The following is a 22,056-nucleotide window of genomic DNA, read 5'->3' as shown; positions in this document are numbered from 1 at the left end:
CACAGTCAAACCGTATCAATCTCTGATAGCATTCACCACATAATGTTACATGCACTCAACTACTCATTGCAGGCCTCTAGATTCAGTAGCTATACCCAGGTGGCACACAAACAGACACAATCAAGCATTATTTTGTCTGGATACTTAAAAACCACTTAAAGGTGTTGATAAGCAGCCAAATCTTAACACAAGATTTCTGGAAGTATAGCATCATACATATAAACTCTGGCTATTTCCTGAAGAAAAGAATTGACATTTGGTTACCTGTTAGACATGCTCAAATGTGAAGACAACATCTTATTTATTTTGTACACTCATCACTGGACCTGGTGCTTTGCATACAGAAGGTAGTAGGTGAGTGTGGGGTGAATGAACTTCAGGAGATGAAATAATGATGTGAGAACTGCACTCTCACAGTTCCAAATAAGTTCCAAATCGGTCAGATCGATTGTTGGCATGCCTTTGGGTCATTACATAGTAACTAAAAATACTTTTCTGAAGTTTTACAAGATAGAGTACGATTCAAAAATCACATGACATTCCCCAGAAGAAAACTGGTACTCACAGAGCAATGAACTTTTTAGACCCACTTGTGTAGAGATAAAGACTCCCAAGCTCCCAAAAGAAATAATCATTGCTCTCATAACCTTTTGGGATAGAATTTGATCTATTGAAACTGAACCAAGAGCTGCTAGCTTCCGAGTGTGTAGATATAAGTAATTCCCAGTAATGCCATTATATTGTCCCTTAAAGTAGATGACCAAGACAGAGCTTGAGTTATTATGTAGGCAGCAGGAAATAGTGAAATTCATAGTATTTTTTATCTTCAGTGATACTGATGATAATAATAATAATGAGCACGTCCTCAGTTCCATTTCAGAGAAAGGCAAATGGATTTCCAGAGTACTCTCTAAAGAATTATGAGGTTGACGCAGAAAAATGAAGTATGATACTATCTGAATGATAGTTAAGGAAATATTACTTAGCACAAAGGCACTAGGAATGAGACCAATTTCCTGGGGTCTTGTTTTCTTCTGCAGGTTATTGTTGCTCCCTTTTCTCAGAAAATCTTTAAGCTCTGTCTAAGAATATCCATGCTTTTAAATCCCCCACCTTTAAGTTACTCCCTGGTCTCCTCCATCTCGCCTTCACTCGGGAGAAAGAAGAGAAATAAATCAGCTTTGTACCTAGACTTGGTGAACATCTCCATTCAAAAGAAACAGGCAGGTGGATCACGAGGTCAGGAGTTCACCAACCAGCCTGGCCAAGCTGGTGAAACCATGTCTCTACTACAAATACAAAAATTAGATGGGCATGGTGGTGTACACCTGTAATCCCAGCTACTTTAGAGGCTGAGGCAGGAGAATTGCTTAAACCCGGTGGGCAGAGGTTGCAGTGAGCCGAGATCATGCCACTGCATTTCAGCCTGGACAAGACAGCAAGACTCTGTCTCAGCAAAAAAATAAAAAGAAGAAGAAGAAAGAAAGAAAAGAAAAAAGAAACAGCTCAGCTTGACTATTGTCCTTCCCCTTAAACCACAGAATCATTTGCTTTCTAAGCCCTGAACTATGATTTGAATAATATTCCATGAGTATACGGTAAAAATTTTAATTGTCTTTCCAAGAAGGATGTGATGGTGCTTGTGCTGGCTTCCTTTTGTCTCCAAACATTAGTTATCTTCTCTACTTCTTGCTGTTAGTCACAACTTTCTCTCCAGAACTATGAAAAGAAGCTAAATTATCTATCAGGAATCACCAGTTCTAGTTCAAACAATGTGACAAACTATTATAGCTAGTAAACCATTAAATATTTTAATAGCACTTTCAAATTTTATAAAGCCACCACTTCATTTTTTTAACTTGTATTTTAGGTTCTGGGGTGAAAGTTTATTACATAAGTAAACTCATGTTATGGGGTGTATTAGTCCGTTTTCATGCTGCTGTAAAGAATAACTGAGACTGGGTAATTCATAAGCAAAAGAAGTTTGACTCAAAGATCTACATGTCTGGGGAGGCCTCGGGAAACTTACAATCATGGTGGAAGGTAAAGGGAAAGCAGGCAACTTCTTCACAAGGTGACAGGAGAGAGGAGAGAGCAGGGAACACCACCACTTATAAAACCATCAGATCTCATGAGAACTCACTCACAGTCACGAGAACAGCATGGGGGAAACCATCCCCATAACCCAATTACCTCCCACCAGGTCCCACCCTGGACATATGGGGATTACAATTTGAATTACAATTAGAGATGAGATTTGGGTGGGGACACAGAGTCAAACCATATCACAGGGGTTCCTTATACAGATTATTTCATCACCCAGGAATTAAACCCTGTACCTGATAGTTATCTCTTCTGCTCCTCTCCCTCCTCCAACCATCCACCCTCAAGCAGACCCCAGTTTCTGTTGTTTCCTTCTTTGTGTTCATAAGTTCTCATTATTAAGCTCCCACTTATAAGTGAGAACACACAGTATTTGATTTTCTGTTTCTGTGTTAGTTTGCTGAGGATAATAGCCTCCAACTCAATCCATGTCCCCACAAAAGACATGATCTCATTCTTTTTTATGGCTGTGTGGTATTCCATGGTATATACGTACCAGATTTTCTTTATCAAATCTGTCACTGATAGGCATTTACCTTGATTCCATGGCTTTGCTATTGTGAATAGTGCTGCATGAACATTTGCATGAATGTGTCTTTCTGGTAGAATGATGTATATTCCTCTGGGTATATACCCATTAACGGGATTACTGGGTCGAATGGTAGTTCTGCTTTTAGCTCTTTGAAGAAATGCCATACTGCTACCCACAATGGTTGAACTAATTTACATTCCCAACCAACAGTGTATAAGTGTTTCCTTTTCTCTGCAACCTCGCCAGCATCTGTTATTTTTTGCCTTTTTAATAATGGCCTTTCTGACCGGTGTGAGATGGTATCTCATTGTGGTTCTGATTTGCATTTTCTCTACTGATCAGTGATATTGAGTTTTTTTCATATGTTTATTGGCCCCATATATGTCTTCTGAAAAGTGTTCATATCCTTTGCCTACTTCTTAATGGGGTTGTTTTTCTCTTATAAATTTGCTTAAGTTCCTTATATTAATAGATGCTGGATATTAGACCTTTGTCCAATGCATAATTTGCAAATATTTTCCCCCATTCTGTAGGTTGCCTGCTTACTCTGTTGATAGTTTCTTTTGCAGTGCAGAAGCTCTTAAGTTTAATTCAATTCCACTTGTCAATTTTTGCTCTTTTTGTGATAGATTGCTTTCGATGTCTTTGTTGAAATTTTTACCTGTTTCTATGTCCAGGATAGTATTGCCTAGGTTGTCTTCCAGGATTTTTATAGTCCTGGGTTTTACATTTCAGTCTTTAATCCATCTTGAGTTGATTTTGGGATATGGTGTAAGAAAGAGGTCCAGCTTCATTTATGATTAGCAGTTATCCCAGCACCATTTATAAACTAGGGAGTCTTTTCCCCATTGCTTGTTTTTGTTAGCTTTGTCAGAGATCAGGTGGTCATAGGTGTGTGGCCTTATTTCTGGGTTCTCTATTCTGTTTCATGGGTCTGTGTGCCTGTTTTTGTACCAGTATCATGATGCGTTAGCTACTGTAGCCCTGTAGTATAGTTTGAAGTCAGGTAACACGATGCCTCCAGCTTCGTTCTTTTTGCTTAGGATTTCCTTGGCTATTTGGGCTGCTTTTTGGTTCTATGTGAATTTTAAAATAGTTTTTTCTAGTCCTGTGAAGGATGTCATTGGTAATTTAATAGGAATGGCATTGAATCTGTAAATTGCTTTGGATAGTATGCCCATTTTAATGATATTGATTCTCCCTACCCATGAGCATGGAATGTTTTTCCATTTGTTAGTGTCATCTCTAATTTCTTTTAGCAGTGTTTTCTAATTCTCATCGTAGAAATCTATAACCTTCCTGGTTAGCTGTATTCCTAGGTATTTTATTCTTTTTGTGGCAATTCTGAATGGGATTGCCTTTTTGATTTGACTCCAGTTTTGGCTATTATTGGTATATAGGAATGCTAGTGATTTTTGTACATTGATTTTGCATCCTGAGACTTTGCTGAAGTTTTTTATCAGCTGAAGAAGCTTTTGGGTCAAGACTATGGGGTTTTCTAGATATAGAATCATGTCATCTACAAATAGAGACAGTTTCGCTTACTGTCTTCCTATCTGAATGGGTTTTATTTCTTTCTCTTCCCTGATTGCTCTGGCTAGGACTTCAATGCTCTGTTGAACAGGAGGGGTGATGGCATTCTTGTCTTGACACCACTTAATTTGATCTCCCCCAACATCCTTAAGAGACAATATAGGGGTGGTTGCCATCTAGGAAATGAAGAAATGTAACAAGAGGTTATGTATGTGGAAGAAGCTTAACATTCTGAGGATTTTAATGTCACTGAGATAAGCAGCAGTTGTTGCCCTTACAGGGTAGAAGTCCAAGGTCACCCTATACTAGGCTGTTGCCCCTCTTTTTTGTTTCCCATGGTGTTGTTATCAATTTAATATGTTTCTCATTCTTTCATGATATATTACCATCTTCATAGTGAATCTCATTTTTTTTATCATCCCAATATTTTGTACGTAGGCCTACATATTGGTATTAGATGTAGATGTGGGGGAAGAACTTATGATTTAAAAGCCAAGAATCCAGATGGAAGCCTTCAAATATTAATTGATCTATGTGTATCAACATCCAAGAATCACCAAATGAGAACATTCAGAGAAACACTTTCAAGCAGGAATAATGATTGAATCTGAAAATTTCCTCTGCCTGGCTCTCATTAGAACTGTGTTTTAGGAGATGAGGGTTGTGATGGGGATCCGAAAGACTGGACAATGAGGGATATTGTGACATGAAAGTGAGCCTTAACCTTCATCTATGTTGACATTCAAAATGCCAACAAGTATTAGAAATTTTGCTATGGAAGTCACGTTCGGCTTTTGAGTATTACACATTGCTTCCAGAACCCAGGAAGGCCAGGTCATAGGGGAATGGTACTGGTATCAAAGCTATTTACCTAATTCACAGAGATTGTTTCAGTCATAGTTGGTACTTGAACCTCAATCTTTTGACCCCAATATTTTTCTGCTTAGTTTCTCTGAGTCTCTGATTTCCCATCTGCTAAATAAAAGGTTGAAGTAGACACTATCTAAGATTGTTAACAGCTCTAATTGTATGATTTATTTTCCTTTTAGCAGTGTCCCAACCTAGCTCAGATCCGTCCTTTATCACTGCAAACACTAACATTCCCTTTCAAATCACTCCTGCTCTCTTCCAATACAAGATGAATTAAACAGGAACCAAATTTCCCTGCTCAGGACTTAATGACAGCTTAAAACTGAAAGTCTCAGTGAGAAATCACATGCACTAGTCCTATTGTGGGTGAAAGATCATTATGTTTGTTTACTTGGGGCCAGACAAGACTCTCTTTAAAGTTTAATTACCAAAGAATCAGACAACTTATTCTATATATTGAATGCCAGAGTTAACATGTCATTTGTTTTGCCATTGTTCAAACTTAATTTATTTTTTACCCTTCTTTTTTCCTTTCCAGTGCCACCCTGGTGACTTATCTCACACTATTTGAAAAATCTATATACTTCTCAAGCGAGGTCAGAAAGCTGGTCGGAGACTTCTGGTCACCATTGGGTCAAGCATGTGTTGCTTTAGAGAATTACTAATGGCATCTGAAGAAGGAGAAAAGAATAAGTAATAACTTGACCATTGATTTCAAGGGAAAGGAAAGACAAAAAGAAAGTCAAACTAGAGTAATCAGGAACTAACAGTGCATCTTGAGAATGCAGTAACTTTAAGAAACATTTGCAACAGGGAGAGTTTACCTGGACACATAGGAGAGGCATGTGCTGTACTACAGAATGGGTGATGGTTTCTGGAAAGAGGTTAAGGACATGCCACTGTTCCTGATCCACAACCCAGGCTAGTTTGCTTCCTTCCACAGGCTCCACCCAGCTACAAGGCTCTAACACTAACTCCAACCCTAACTCTCTTCCTATTTGCTTAACTTCCGAGAATGTAAACACTTTCAGGTGATCCCAGGTGCCTTCATTCCCCTGTCCCCCACAGCACATGCATCCATGTCCCTTTACAATCGTTAGCCCTAAGCTCCCATCACAGAAGTTACCAGCCATTCACATTAGTCACAGTCTATATTTGCTGAGTTCATAGTCAGAATCTCTACCTGCCGGGATTCCAAACCAAACACACGCACACACACACACACACACACACACACGCATATCTTAATTCACTAACAAAAGTTAATGGCCATGAATTTTGTCTTGGTAATTAATGCCATTCCTTGAAAAGAGTATCAACAGGAACAAAACTGCTCCATGCTTCCTTTGTAAGGAGCTTATTAAATTAATTTGGAGGAGGAGCAAGAGCCCAGGGGTAGCATTCTCCATATAAAAAATATGCTCAGAAGCTGGCAAGGGGGATGCTTGCCAAGGACAAGGCACAGCAGCCATGGAAATGTACCACCCAGCTCTCCTTTCAAGAACCTTCTGTGAAAAGTACAATTAACTGACAGACCCCAGCCGCAGTGCCTTTGTGATCCGCTGAAGGGTTTGGACCACAGACATGCTCTCCCTAAGCGCAGTGGGTTTCTAGAACCTGGCAATTTCTGCTCATCACAGAACACTTCTAAAAAGTAATTACTACCTACAGCTCCCTTTTGGACTGAGACTTTCTCAGAGTTGCACTGAAGTCTGAGGATCTTCCAACCCAGTGTTCCTCTCCCCACTTCATTCACAGCTGTCAGAACTGCATCATGGTCTGAGGACTTTCTGACTTTTTCTACACCCTCTTCTCATTTATCTTTCTGGGCTTGACCTCTCTTTTGTATTTTTAATTCTTTCTGTCTCTGTATCTGCTTCCTGTAGGTCTCAAACTATCACGCAAGAAAGTGGTGACTCTCTACAATAAGAAGAAAACTAGAAAGGCTAACAGGAGTGTGTTAGGCCATTCTCGCCTTGCTTTAAAGAAATATCTGAGATTGGGTAATTTATAAAGAAAAGAAGTTTAATTGGCTCATGGTTCTGCAGGCTATATGTACAAGAAGCATGGTGCTGATATCTGTTCAGATTCTGGGAAGGCCTCAGGGAGCTCTTACTCATGGCAGAAGGTGAAGCAGAAGCAGACACTTCACATAGTGAGAACGGGAGCAAGAGAGGGAAAGAGAGTGGGAGGAAGGAGGTGCCATATGTGTTTAAATGACCAGATCTCATGACTCCCTCTTAAGGACAGCACCAAGCCATGAGGGATCTGCCCCCATGTTCCAATCACGTCCCACCAGGCCCCACTTCCAACACTGGGGACTACAATTCAACATGAGATTTAGGCAGGGACAAATATCCAAATTCTATCAAGAGGAAAGGCTCATTTACCATTTTATCCTCAGTGCCCAGGGGTATGAATAGAACATTTGTGGGCACAAGCTCAGGTGTAGAATCATGTGTGGAGGCCGCAATGGCATCCATTGAGACATGAGTTCCCATCTGGTCTCCAGTGGTCAAGCCACCCAGGTCACAGAGTCATCCATGTAGTGACCTTAAGGCCTCTTCATCAGTTACTTCCAGGTCCCTTTTAGAAGGGGATGAACAATGTTGCATAAGGTTGGATGTCTTCCCACTATACTGAGGTCATGGTAAAGCCTACACAGCAGTTTCATGCCCTCTCTGTCTACACACTATGCCACTGCTTATTCTCTTCTACTAATCCCCATATTTCTGTGCATGGAGACTTTCTGTAAGACTTGTCATAACTTTTCAGTTGTACATATTAAAAAAAAAAAAATCAATCAGGGCAGGGCACGGTGGCTCACGCCTGTAATCCCAGCACTTTGGGAGGCCAAGGTGGGCAGATCACCCGAGGTCAGAAGTCAAAACCAGCTTGGTCAACATGGTGAAACCCTATCTCTACTAAAAATACAAAAATTAGCAGGGCGTGGTGGTGCGTGCCTGTAATCCCAGCAACTTGAGAGGCTGAGGCAGGAGAATCGCTTGAACCCCAGAGGCGGGGGTTGCAGTGAGCCAAGATTGTGCCATTGCACTCCAGCCTGGGCGACAAGAGTGAAATTCTGTCTCAAAGAAAAAAAAAAATCAATCAAGAAAACAAATAAAAATCCATGCATTATGCCCATCTCCTATCAAATTATCAAACCTATGTAATATTTATACGGCTGACACTGTGCTATCATTCAGGTTTCAGCTCAGATGTGACTGTCTGAGAGAGACCTTCCATAGATATCTAATCTGATTTGTACCCGTGTATCCCATGACCTTCTTTATTTCTTTTTTTGTTTGTTTTGTTTTTTGGAGATGGAGTCTCGCTCTGCACCCAGTCTGGAGTGCAATAGTGCAATCTCAGCTCACTGCAAGCTCTGCCTCCTGGGTTCAAGCAATTCTCCCTCCCTCAGCTTCTCAGGTAGCTGAGATTACAGGCACCCACAACCACACCTGGCTAATTTTTGTATTTTTAGTAGAGACAGGGTTTTGCCATGTTGGTCAGGCTGCTCTCTAACTCCTGACCTCAGGTGATCCGCCTGCCTTGGCCTCCCAAAATGCTGGGATAACAGGCGTGAGCCACCATGCCGGCCCATCTTTATTTCTTAATAGAACCTAGCATGAACTGAAAAATTCTTAATTTATTTGTTTATTTATTTAGTATTTCATTCTTGCTCTTGAAAGTACACTTCAGGGAGCCAAGATGTTGACTGTCTTGCTCACTCTGTGTTCTCAGATCCTACAACCATGCCAGGCATAAACTTCAATGAATGACAGAAATGGCCCATGTTTCCATGGAGCAAATAATCTAGCAAGGCAAAAATATAATAAGTAATTGCAGAATCTTTTACAGCCTCATTTGGAGAATCAGAATTCCAACTCAGAAAGCTATACTTTTTTTTTTCTTTTTTTTTTTTTTGAGATGTAGTCTTGCACTGTTGCCCAGGCTGGAGTATAGTGGCGTGATCTCAGCTCACTGCAAACTCTGCCTCCTGGGTTCACGCTATTCCCCTGCCTCAACCTCCCAAGTAGCTGGGTCTACAGGCGCCCACCACCACGCCCAGCTAATTTTTTGTACTTTTAGTAGAGACGGGGTTTCACTGTGTTAGCCAGGATGGTCTTGATCTCCTGACCTCGCGATCCGCCCTCCGCAGCCTCCCAAAGTGCTGGGATTACAGGTGTGAGCCACCGCACCCGGCCAGAAAGCTGTACTTTTCCCATAGCCTTGTCCTACATTCACTATCCATTTGGCTAAGGAAAAGTCCAGATGTAAGCAATCATGCCACTTTCACCCCAGAGGATATTGGTTTGGTACTAATCTAAGTTCATAGTCTTAAAATTTGTTTGATCACTTATTTTTATCAGTAATCAGTTTTTGAAGAACCTTGCCAATACATGTTTATTTATTTACAAATGATGTGTGTGCCACAGTGCTAACATATTATGTACATTTTAAAATATAAACAAAAATCAAAATGTAAACATATAAGATAAAAAATAGAAATTCTGTTTTCTGTTCTCCTCTTTGCATCATCTTGTGTACCCTCTGTGATATGTACAACTCATTTTGAACATCACTAAATAAAGAAATTTTTGCCTAGAGATAAGAGGTTGTTGGGAATGAAAAGTGGGAGAGGGTCTAAATCCAAGGGCAGTACAAGAGAATTCTGTGGGACAGTAGTAGCAGCAAAAAGAATCTACCCAAATGTTAAAACTAGTACAACTATACAAACCAAAACTAATGATTACAATATGTAAAGTTTTAAAACTTTATGAAAACAAACAAAAAAGAAATTAAAGAGCAGTTATACATTGGGCATTTTATTTTCTGACCACAAAAAAAACTCTATTTTAGTGGCCGGGCGCGGTGGCTCAAGCCTGTAATCCCAGCACTTTGGGAGGCCGAGACGGGCGGATCACGAGGTCAGGAGATCGAGACCATCCTGGCTAACACGGTGAAACCCCGTCTCTACTAAAAAAATAAAATACAAAAACTAGCCGGGCGAGGTGGCGGCCACCTGTAGTCCCAGCTACTCAGGAGGCTGAGGCAGGAGAATGGCGTGAACCCGGGAGGTGGAGCTTGCAGTGAGCTGAGATCCAGCCACTGCACTCCAGCCTAGGCAACAGAGCAAGACTTCGTCTCAAAAAAAAAAAAAAAAAATTCTATTTTAAAATAAAAAACCTCATTTCCATCCTAGCTCTGCTTTTCCCTCCAGAAATAGATCAGAATCACATAAAATCACAGACAATAATGTGCCTTTACAAGCACCTCATTGATCCTTGAACCTTATAGCTGACTGTGGCAGATGGCTGCCACAATATCCTCCACTCCACATGCTGTCCTCTGCAATGTGACCTTGCCACCTACTCATCAGTGGTGAAGTTCCTCTTCCCTTGAACCTGGTCTGGCCTAATGTCTCCCTTATAACTGATAACATACATGAACTCACAGGCAACATCAGAAAACGTCATCCAGTTTCTGGCCAAGTCTCTCAGAGCATTTTCTCTCAGAACCCAGCTTCTACACTGAGAGAAGCCCAAATCACACAGAGCTACACAGACTGGCTCTCTGTCCAGTTGACAGGCCTAGACAAGGCCAGTTTTGAGTCATTCCATCCCAAGTGGGAATTCCAAAGAGTTCCAGCTTCCAACTGCTGGAGTCACCCTCGGGTATTTCAGTCTTCCCAGCTTGAGGCCCCAGACAGTGTGGAGCCAAGATAAGCCAGACCCATTGTACTCTGTCTGAATTTCAGACCTAAGGATTCCAGGAGCATCATAAAACGGTTGTTGTTGTAAGCTGCTAAATTTTGGGATGGTTTAATAGACGGATACTTCTTGTCTCCTACTCATTATCCATCCTGCCCTTCTTCCTTGCCAATAGAATCCTGATTTTGTTTAGAGAGCTCTGTTAAAAATACTAAATAGCCTAGCTTTCCTTGCAGCAAAGTATGACCAATTAACACAATCATAAGTAAGAGGAAGTAAGTAGAAGTTGCCAGTTGGAGCTTCTAAAAATAAAAAATAAATTAAAGCTTTTTTAGGAGACAGAGGAGATGGCTACTTTCTATGGCCTTTTGTCTTTTTTTTTTTCTTTCTGTATCTTTCCTGCCTCACTTGCAGTTTTGATGCCCAGAAGGGAAGGGGCCATCTTGCCACGGGGAGGTTGAAAACCAGTCTAGAAATGGTGGTGTGAAGTGATGGAAATACACTGATTTCATCATGACCCTATGGAGCCATCACACCAGGCTGAACTGTCCACCTTGAACTGCCTGTTACATAAGATGTCCTCCACGTTTATGCAACCTTTGGTTAGCATGTTCTGCCACATGCTGCCAAACATAACCTCAAAAAGACGGCACAGCAAGTAACAGAACCTACATAGATTTTGTTGGGCAGGATCTGGTTTCATGGGGCTTCAAAGGGTCCCATATTTCGTTTAATGCTCTGCTATCCTTGTCTTGAAATTTCTAATAATTTGATATTTGAATTTATGGTAGTATAAGTGAAGTCCAGTGAGACAATGGAGCATGCATATGAGCAAGGGAAATAGAGATAATGAGTGTGTCTGTTTTCTTTGCCTCTCATTTGTATATAATGTTCACAATGCCCCCATGAGCACGGGATTCCAATGGATCCATAATGCACGGACGTTCAGGGAGACATGCACGATAAGGTAAATGTATTATATCTAAGACTGGATAAGTGGGATGAGAGGGAGGCAATGAAAGCTCCAAAAGGCCACTCTTTCTATTCAAACCAGAATTTGCTTTTAATGCGGAAAGAAGACAATGCATTTTGAGAAAACTCAATGACCCAGGAGCTCTATTATTTCATTTCTTATTCATGTTACCTTCCTGTAATAGCTTACCACTTATGTTTATGCTGAAAATGGTGACACAGAAAGCTATAGATTGAATTGTGTCCCTCCCAAAAGTCCTGCGTTGAAATCCTAACCTCTAATGTGACTGTATCTGAAGACAGGGTCTTTAAGAGGTAATTCAGGTTAAATGAGGCCAGGGACTAGGAAAGGGGTGGAGGGGAAGTGCGTCATTAACAGGACTGTGATCTGTTAAGAAGAGACCACAGTAACAAGAGGAAGCCAGAAATCTCTCTCTCTTTCTCACCACCATGTAAGGACACAGTGAGAAGGTGGCTGTTTTGCAAGCCAGGAAGAGAGCCGACATCAGAACCCTACTATGCTGGCACCCAATCTCAGACTTACAGCCTCCAGAACTGTGAGAAAATCAATTTCTGTTGTTTAAGCTGTCCAGTCTATGATATTTGGTTATGACAACTTGAGATAGTTAATACACAGAATGAAAAGGAAACATTGGGCAACTGATAGGTCCTTTTCCTTCAGTCCTTCCTTACTCATCAGGAAGCCAAAAGGACAGTACTCACAGATGTAGAAGTAAATTAAAAATAGTTGAATTGCTATTGTTCTGCATTTCTACTGTTATGGTAAGAAGGAAACACAAAAATATATACAAGCAATGGTGTCATTACAGAGACTCCACATAAATAATTAAATTTTCCTATATTTGCATTGACAACCAGTATTGCATGTCATGACAAAGACTATGCAAGAAAGACAAAAGCCTTGCATTTTAGTATTTTTAACAGCACTTTCCCCCACTTTTTCTGTTTTTTTTTCTTTTTTTTTCAAGATAGAGTCTTGCTCTGTTGCCCAAACTAGAGTGTAGTGATGTGATCTCAGCTCACTGCAACCTCCACCTCCTGGGTTCAAATGATTCTCATGTCTCTGCCTCCCTGTTGGCTGGGATTACAGGTGTGCGCCACCACACCCAGGTAATTTTTTTTTTTTTTTTGACATGGAGTCTCATTCTGTCTCCAGGTTGGAGTGCAGTGGCATGATCTCGGCTCACTGCAGTCTCTGCCTCCTGGGTTCAAGCAATTCTTTGCCTCAACCTCCTGAGTAGCTGGGATTACAGGCTCCCACCATCACTCTCAGCTAATTTTTTTGTATTTTCAGTAGAGATGGGGTTTCACCATCTTGGCCAGCATGGTCTCAAACTCCTGACCTCAGGTGTTCCACCTGCCTCGGCCTCCTAAAGTGCTGGCATTACAGGTGTGAGCCACCATGCCTGGCCTCCCCCACTTTTTGAATGAGGGTGTCCTACAAACAATGTAGCCATCCCTTTGGCTGGGGAGAGGTTTAACGGGTCCTTGAGATTTGAGGGCCCAAATTTTGCTGACTAAAAAGCCAATGATCCTTGCTATGAAATGGCAAACCATTTGGTCAAACTTCTAATGACCACACTTTGGGCTGCAGACCAGTTGTCAAACCAGGTCTTCTGTTGTATGCAAAATGGTAAGGAAAAAAAAAAATCACAATGCTAGGGCTTTCTAGGCTTATCTAGAAAACAAAATTAGACAGGGATTGGGTTCTGCTACTTTATTTGAGAAGTAGAATCCCAGTACAGAGAGAAGGAAAAGCAAAGTAAGAGAAGCTTAGGAAAGAATACTCAAGGTACTCAATTTCCATGGCAGTGACTAGAGCATGAACAGTCACAGATACATTGGTGGTATCTAGGTAAGTACATCTACTAAGCAACGGGGACTTCCCCAGTCAGGATGTATGATGAAATTGTGGCTCAGAAGAATCAGTTGGATGCAGGAAAGAGAGGGAATATATGTGCCTTTCTCCCCACTGCCTCCTGGGACAAAGTTCACCTCATGAAAAGTTCCCTCCCCATTTTCCTGGATCTATCATATCCTCTAGCAGACACCCAGGAAGCCGAATCTCACACCCTACAGTTTGGCATTTCAAGCCAATACAAAGTGTCAAGAGAAGTCAGAGACTCTTGGCTTGTGACTGATTGGCCACCACGGGGGTAGTTGATATTGAGCTAGCCACTAAGGGTCTGGGAGGTCAGAGAAGACACATCTGAGATGGTACATAAGGTGTGTCGTATACAGTAGCAGTGTGCAGACTCCTTCTTACCACTTTCAGCAGTGTCTGAACGAGATAGATAAAATTTGTCTGATTATATTAACATTACAAAGAGAGAGAGAAGAAAATGCCAATTGTTAAGGGAAAGACTCTCTGTCAGTGTGTAAGTCCATCCTGCATTACTGTAAAGGAATACCTGACACTAGGTGATTTATAAGGAAAGTAGGTTTATTTGGCTCACAGTTCTGCAGATTGTACAAGCCTAATGTCAGCATCTGCTCAGCTTCTCGTGGAGACCTCAGGGAGCTTACAATAATGGCAGAAAGTGAAGGGGAGCCAGCGTGTCACATAGAGAGAGAGGGAGCAAAAGAGAGAGGAGGAGTTTCCAGGGTCTTTTAAACAACCAGCTCTTGTGTGAACTCACTGCTGCAGAGAGGGATTCATGAGGGATGCACCCCCATGACCCAAACACCTCCCGCCAGGCTCCCCCTCCAACACTGGGGGTTACATTTCAATGAGATTTGGAGGGGGCTGCACTCCAGCCTGGGCAACAGAGCAAGACTCATCAAAAAAAAAAAAAAGGCCAGCTCTTCAATAACCTCAAAGTAAAACTGATTAAAGAGGCAGCCACAAAGCTGCAAGCCTTTCCCAAACACCAAACACCTTCCATTAAAAATTATCTGCCAGGGAGAGTAGACTAACCTAGTGCCAATGAGATTAGGAGGTTCTCCTGCCACTGAAGCCCACTATTCAGAATTGCCTCAAAACAGAAGCAGTGAAGTGAAGAGCCAGGAAGGTGTACAAAGAGCAAGCAGTAAAAGGGAAAGATCTTCAGGTTTAAAATCAACATCTAAACAAGATGTGTGCTGGCATCACTCTCACAGATAATAAATAGGCTGGATGCCTGCCTAGAATTGTGAGAGGAATTTTGCCCAAAATAACTCCAGGCCCAGCCCCCAATGGTCTAAGATTTTCAAGCCCTAAGAACTCCAGGCTCTTGACTTCCACCAACAAGAAGCAGGTTGTGGAATCAGGGCCATCCCACAGGGTTACATCCTTCTCAATGCCCTCCTTATATTCAGCCTTGGGGAATAATATACAAGAACTACAGGCCCAGAGAGCAGAGCCAGGGCTGCCAGTCAGCTACCAAGGCATGGAGTCCACCGCTAGGGCAAGAAGGTCTCTTTCTTACTGCCAAGAAGATTTGATGATTGTTCTGGACTGATGTGTCTCTAATTCATCTCTGTTCTGAATTGTACTTTTATTGCTGTTATCCTCTTCCTCCTCCACCACTGTATATTGGCATGTGTAGGAGGCAGACAAAAAAAAAATACTAAATTTATTCATTATGGGAGCTCAAGAACCTGACAAATACTTGGTGACTTTGAGCCAAATCCTATAATTGAATGAGACTTTGGGGATGTCAACCTATGCCTGAAAAGAAGGGTAGGTATCAATGTTGCTTACATTCATGCTTGTTGCTTACAAGGGCAGACTGGGACAAGCACCAATCACTGCCTCTGCATTATCCTCTCTCCTGTTCTTCTTTCATTATAGAAATCTATTTTGTATGAAGAATCAATGTGTCCAGTTAAAATATTCAGTCTCCCAGATTGAAATGATCCTGTGTCACTCTCCTGGCCACTGAAAGAGTAATATTTTTTGTTTTGTTTTGTTTTAAAGGATAGGGTCATTTGAAATGTTGAGACAGAGTTTACTGATTTTTCCCTCTGTTTTCCTACTCCCTTTTCCCTGTCTGGAATGTGAATGTGTTGCCTAGAAGACAGAGGAGCTATCTCGTGATCTTGAAAATGAAAACCACACCAGAGATATGGCAGAATGTTTATGGCGGAGAGGGAAAGTTTAAGTATTCTCACCACAAAAAAAGATAAGTGTGTGAGGTAATAAATATGTGCATTACTTTGATTTAGCCATTCTACAATGTATACATATATCAAAAATGTTATATATATTATATATAGATATAATGTTGTATTTTATATATATATACACACACACATACAATTTTTACTTGTCAAAAACAATTTTAAGAGGAAAGCAAAAAAGAGAGAGAATGGACTTTCACAACTTTATGGATCAACTGAATTAAGTATTTTTTATAAGAAGGAGAAATGAACTCCTTGAGATAAAAATGCTGGTATTTGGGGCTGCTATGATGCACCGCCAACAGCAAACCCTATTTAACGTAGATCCCGAAGTGGAAAAGTATGACCAATAAAGCTTTTGCCAATAACTACAGACAATCACTCCATGGTGAAGTGCAGCAAAGCAGGAAATAAAGGAATAAAAATTTCTTGCCAATTGTTCAGAACAAATCAGAAGACTCCAGGCTGGTGGCTAGATGGGTTCTTCCTTTTGCCAAGTTGATACTCTGTACATTTGAGTGCCTGAGGCAAACACCATGTCTATATTTATGTGTAGGAGATTCCTGAAGGCCAAAGCAACTTGCAATATGTAAACACGGTATATATTTCATGCAGACCCAATATCTTTGTTGCATACGGTTTGGTGGGGGAAAAATCTGCTATGGAATGAAAGAAATTAATATTTGAGTATTGATAACATCACATTTTTTTGAGGCCTTGCTCTGTTGCCCAGGCTGGAGTGCAGTGGCATGATCTTGGCTCATTACAGCCTCCACCTCCCGGGTTCAAGCAATTCTCATGCCTCAGCCTCCCGAGTAGCTGGGATTATAGATGTGCACCACCATGCCTGGTTAATTTTGGTATTTTTAGTAGAGACAAGGTTTCACCATGTTGGCTGGACGGTCTCAAACTCCTGGTCTCATGTGATCCACCTACCTCGGCCTCCCAAAGTGCTGGGATTACAGGCATGAGCCACTGCACCCAGGCAGCTATATAATCTTGATGAGTTTTAATACCATCTAAAAGTTAGAATAAGATAACTCATGTTGATGCTTAAATAATATTATAGCATGAAAACAAAGTTAGGATATATGCAAGCACATGAATACTGAGAGACATGATTCATTGGTGCCACCAAACTAACAATTTACCCTACAAATAAATGATGCTCATAAAGACATTTGAGACAATTCAAGTTGTAGCAGCCCTCGTTCTTTCAACTTTAATAGCTTCATCTTCTGCAGCAATAGAGACCACCACGATAAAATAGTAATTCTCTAACAACTTTCTTTAGATTCTTTCAACATCAAGTACCCCCTTGTATCTCATTCTACATCATAGTGAAGCTACTTGCATTCATATCTTATCCCATTAACTAGATTATGAGCATCTCAAGAAAGAAGAAATTCTCATACTCAGTTTTTTAGTTTTCTACTCCTACTCCCTGTTAGTAGCAAGAGCTCTATAAGAATGTTCCTAGGATTGATCTCAAAGAAGCTTAAAGTCTATAAATGTCTTAAGGCCTATTGGAGAAACAAGTACAAGGAAACAAAGATGATGTTCATTCAGGAGTTCCAGCTTTTGAACTTGTTCAGTCATCATCACAGCCGCTACCTGTTGAACACTATCTCCTCACAAAGCACTCTAGGTGAAGTATCACTAATCCTTTCAGAAAAACTGCAAGCTAAAGATAACATCTCCAGTTTAGATGGAAAAATTGAAGCTCGAAGAGGTTATGTGATTTGCCACTGGCCAGAAAATTATTAAATTACAGATACTGATGATTAAAATCCAGGTTTGTACCATTGCAAAACCCGTTTTCTTATTACTTCTTCACACTGAGCGCCTGTACTACAAATTTCCAGAAAATGCAACTCCGTGCTCAGGACAGACTTCATGAGCATGTATCCTACACAGGGCCCTACTCATAGAAAGGCCCAGGCATGGTCTAATGCTCCACTGTCACTGGTTTGAAATCCGTAATAAGTTACAGACAAGAGGCTCTGCCTTTTCATTTTGCACTGGTCTCCATAAATTGTGTAGCTGGTCCTGTTGGCACTCATATGAGAAGCATTTTGCCAGGTTGCACTTAACCTTTTGTAAACTAAGTTTCTTTTTCTCAAACGTGGTGGCTGCAAGTAGAACGGGTGCACACTGTGAGTTTTTCTACTTAAAAACATCTCTCCCCAGTATTTACCCCCAAAATATTACCTCAACACATGAATTCCCTTAAGTTCACGAAAAAAATTCCCCTCACAAAGTTTTATACATCCCATGATCTCACATCACTCACCTTGAATACCCTTTTTATTTCTTTACTCCAAGCCAAATCATTTCCAAAACACTCTTTTAATTCCCCTTAATACCATTGCAAGGGCATGCTTTAATAAAACCCCCAAATCTATACTAGTAAGGAGATAAATTATTGGGTAATTATTCACAACACAAAGAATTATTCACCATGGACTCCTTTAAATGTACACTGAGAGCTCATTCCTTGTTTATGAGCCATTAACCACTTGAGAGGTTATGAAGTGGAGAGACAAACTGGAGGACTGGCTACTCCAAAGCTGAAGTCGGGGTTGTGGGGCTTAAACCACTGATTTAGGATAACAGATAGCAGGGAAAGTGGGCCAGATAAAGGAATCCAGTGAGAAGAGAGTCCACGATAACAATACAACTTACAACATCACCACAAAGGTGTATTTGAGGCTCAATTCAAGGTGGATACTAAGGCTTAAAAATCGGTGTAGAATTAGGCTGTTACGCCCAGAAGGAAATGTTAAGAATATGTAGTGGGATGATCTGTGATGATTTGAAGCTTAGCTTAACTGACTAACCAATGGGAACTTTGGCCTGAACTACCATATGAACAATCGGATCTCTACACATCTCCGCCTGAGTGTTCTGTGCTGTGATCCCGCTCAGGCTGGATTCATCATCTTCTGATGATGGGCGGGTGGTATGCCCCAATGATAGGTGAATCTTCAGATTCTAGAGCATCAGCCTTTATCTTCATTGTACTCTGAGTGGCTTTAAGGGCCAGTCCCTGATTCAAAAGTATATGAGACAACTTGGTCCAGGGACATTGGTTTTGAATGGCACATGACATGGTGTAGTTCTCCCAAATCCAGTGTCATGATACAGGGCACATATAGTTCAGTACCTATGCCAGGGACAACTGTACTTGGGGAAAGAGGGCCTAGAGTAATAAATCCCTCCATACCCATACAGACACCAAACTAGAATCTTTCAAGACATACTAAAGTAAAAGAGAACAGGGATATCTATCTACATGTAAATTCGATAACACCTGCTTACAATCTCCTGTAGGTGTTCTATTTAGTTAGAATAAAATGCATCCTCCTCATCATGCCCCATCACTCCTGGCCCAGCCTCTCCAGCCTCATCTCTTCCCACTATCCCTTATTCCTCACCCTGGCCAACTCTGCTCTAGTCACATTGATCATCTTGCTGTTTCTTGAATAGATAGAGCTTGGATCCATTGTGTAGCATTTGCACTTGCTATTCCAGCTGAGTATCCTCTCAGACCCCAGATTTTTGCACAGCTGACTCTTTCATATCATTTGGAGCTCATATTAGATTGATCTCTTAAATGGGGGGGGGCTCCCTGAAAAGATATTGCTTATTTATTTGTACATTTATTGTTTATTATCCATCTACCCCCTCTAAAATCTAAGCTCCACAAGAACAGGAACTGTACTTGTACTGTTCACTGCTAAATCCCCATTTTCTAGGATAGTGCCCTGGCACATACAAGCAATGAACACATATTTGTTTTGTGAATAAGTACATGAGTATACTATCAATATTTAGTTGCAACCTGTAGTCTAAGTGTTGAAAGTTGATGGACAAAGCAGGGGCATGGCATTGTTAAAACTAAGTAGGGATGAGATAAAATGGGCTGAAAGAAGAATGCAGAGAAACAGAAGAATTGCACTCTTTGCAAAGACAGGATGAAGAAATCTTCAATCAACCAGTGCACTGTGAGGAGCTGCTGGACTGGAAATGCTTATCCCTGGGTACCTCAGTAGAATTTGGTAGTTACACACTGTGGAGGCCTATGCTGCAGTTGGAAGGATTAGACTAGATGCATACATACACGTGGATGGATGTTAACAACATAATATAGATTAAAAAAAAAAAAGTAACAGAATGACATAGTATACAATGCCATTGACATGTTAAAAAATACAAAAATATAAAGCAAGAATGTACATTTTACAAGATAACATACAAAAGCACATATATTAAAAACATTTCTCTACCAGCCAGGAAGGACGTTGGTGTTGAGGTTGGCATATCTGTCAAGGACAGTAACTACCATAGCTTCCAGTGCTTTGATGAAACCTCAGATGTGTGGCCTTCTGGCCAAGTGTCTATGATTTCATACTGTTGGAACATTTGCTGTATTCCCAGGCTTACAGCTTTCTATAAGTTTTGTGTAGCTGAACCAAGAATAAAGGCATATGCAGATTTCTGCAGAAATTATGATTCCGTTAAAGATCTTGAGGAGATGAAGAAGGCTGATATCTTTCAGGATGCAACGTGATTTTGGAATATAAAGAATTTATTTGGGTTGACTTACTTAGAAGTTTGTCACTGGCCTGTGTTCCTGAACTATAAAACCTGAATATGGGGTCAGGGGCAAGGGAAGGGAGAGCATTAGGATATATACCTAATGCATGCAGGGCTTAAAACCTAGGTGATGGGTTGATAGGTGCAGCAAACTACCATGGCACATGTATACCTATGTAACAAACGTGCACGTTCTGCACATGTATCCCAGAACGTAAAGTAAAATATATTTAAAAAAAAAAAAAAAAAAAAAAACAGAATATGTAGGCTAAGAAACACTTTCTCTTGACAAATAAACAACAAATAAAAGAATAAATAAGCATTAATATCAAATAAACATTAGAATTTGTGATGAGGGAATTAAAATGAGGATGGGCAAAAGGGATAAAAGAAATTAATGAATTAAATAAAAATGAGAAAGGGCTTGTGCAGACCAATGGCAATGATTTTCCTTAAAGTGACAATCATACTTAATCCAACCCTCTGTACTTGAAATACGAAATAAAAGACGAATTTTCTCTTCTGATTCAGGCCACTTTATGTAGGGCACTGAAATTCATGCAGAGGAGTTTGAACTTGCTGAAGTACATAAACGTCTCTGAACTTTTCCTAATTGAGAGCGACTTTAGATTTCTCCAGCCCAAACCTAAAGATGTATTAAAGATTAAAGCTACTGACTTGGAGAGTGGGAGAAAGGGGACCCAAAAGAGATTAAATGGCTGAAAGGGTCATGGTCTGTCCCCATAGATAATCCTAATAAGCCACAGGAAAGAGAATGGAGGAGATTGAAGTACCAAAAAATTGAGGGCCCCACCATATTCAAAATGGAGTCATTTCAACCAGGTTAGAGGCCACAGAGGTAAAGTAACATGTATTAAAAGCCAGTTATTTGCCAGGCTTAAGCGTGGTGTTAGATTTATAACACTCATTCACTCATTCAACCAGTATCTACTGAACACATGTTAAGTGTCACGCTTTTTCAAGTCACTGGGGGTACAGAAGTGAACAATCTGGCTCATTTTGATGGCTTATATGAAGTGAAAGTAGACACACAATAAACAAATTGATTAAAGAAGAAAAAAATCAGAGATAATTGCTATGCAAATAATTTTTTGTTTGTTTTCTCTTCTTTGCTATGCAAAGAATTTAAGCTGAGTGACGGGAGAAAAGGTAACTGGATGACTTTAGGAAGCTAGAGCAGCACAATTATTAAATAACAGCTTCTGGTATTTGCTTAGATTCACATCTCAGCTCCATCCCTGCTTAGTTGGTACCTTGTGCAAGTTACTGAACTTTCTCACGCCTCTGTTTCTTCATCTGTAAAATGGGGATAATAATTTAACTACCCTCATAGTGTTGATGTGAAGATGGAATGAACTGATACACATGCAATGCTAAAGAACAGTTTGGGGCATGTAAGTATTTAGTAAATGTTAATAACAATAATGATGACAATGGGGATGATGATGGTGAAAGGGTGGTGATGGTGGCAGTGTAATGACAGTGGTGATGATGATGCTGTAATTGTGATGATGATGACGATGACGGTGACGGTGATGACGCTGGTGCTGACGGTGATGACGCTGGTGCTGATGGTGATGAAGATGACAG

The sequence above is a fragment of the Trachypithecus francoisi genome, unplaced genomic scaffold, assembly GCF_009764315.1.
Source record: "Trachypithecus francoisi isolate TF-2019V2 unplaced genomic scaffold, Tfra_2.0 Lachesis_group8, whole genome shotgun sequence".
NCBI classification, from domain to species: domain Eukaryota; kingdom Metazoa; phylum Chordata; class Mammalia; order Primates; family Cercopithecidae; genus Trachypithecus; species Trachypithecus francoisi.
Note: the sequence above shows the minus strand (reverse complement) of the source record.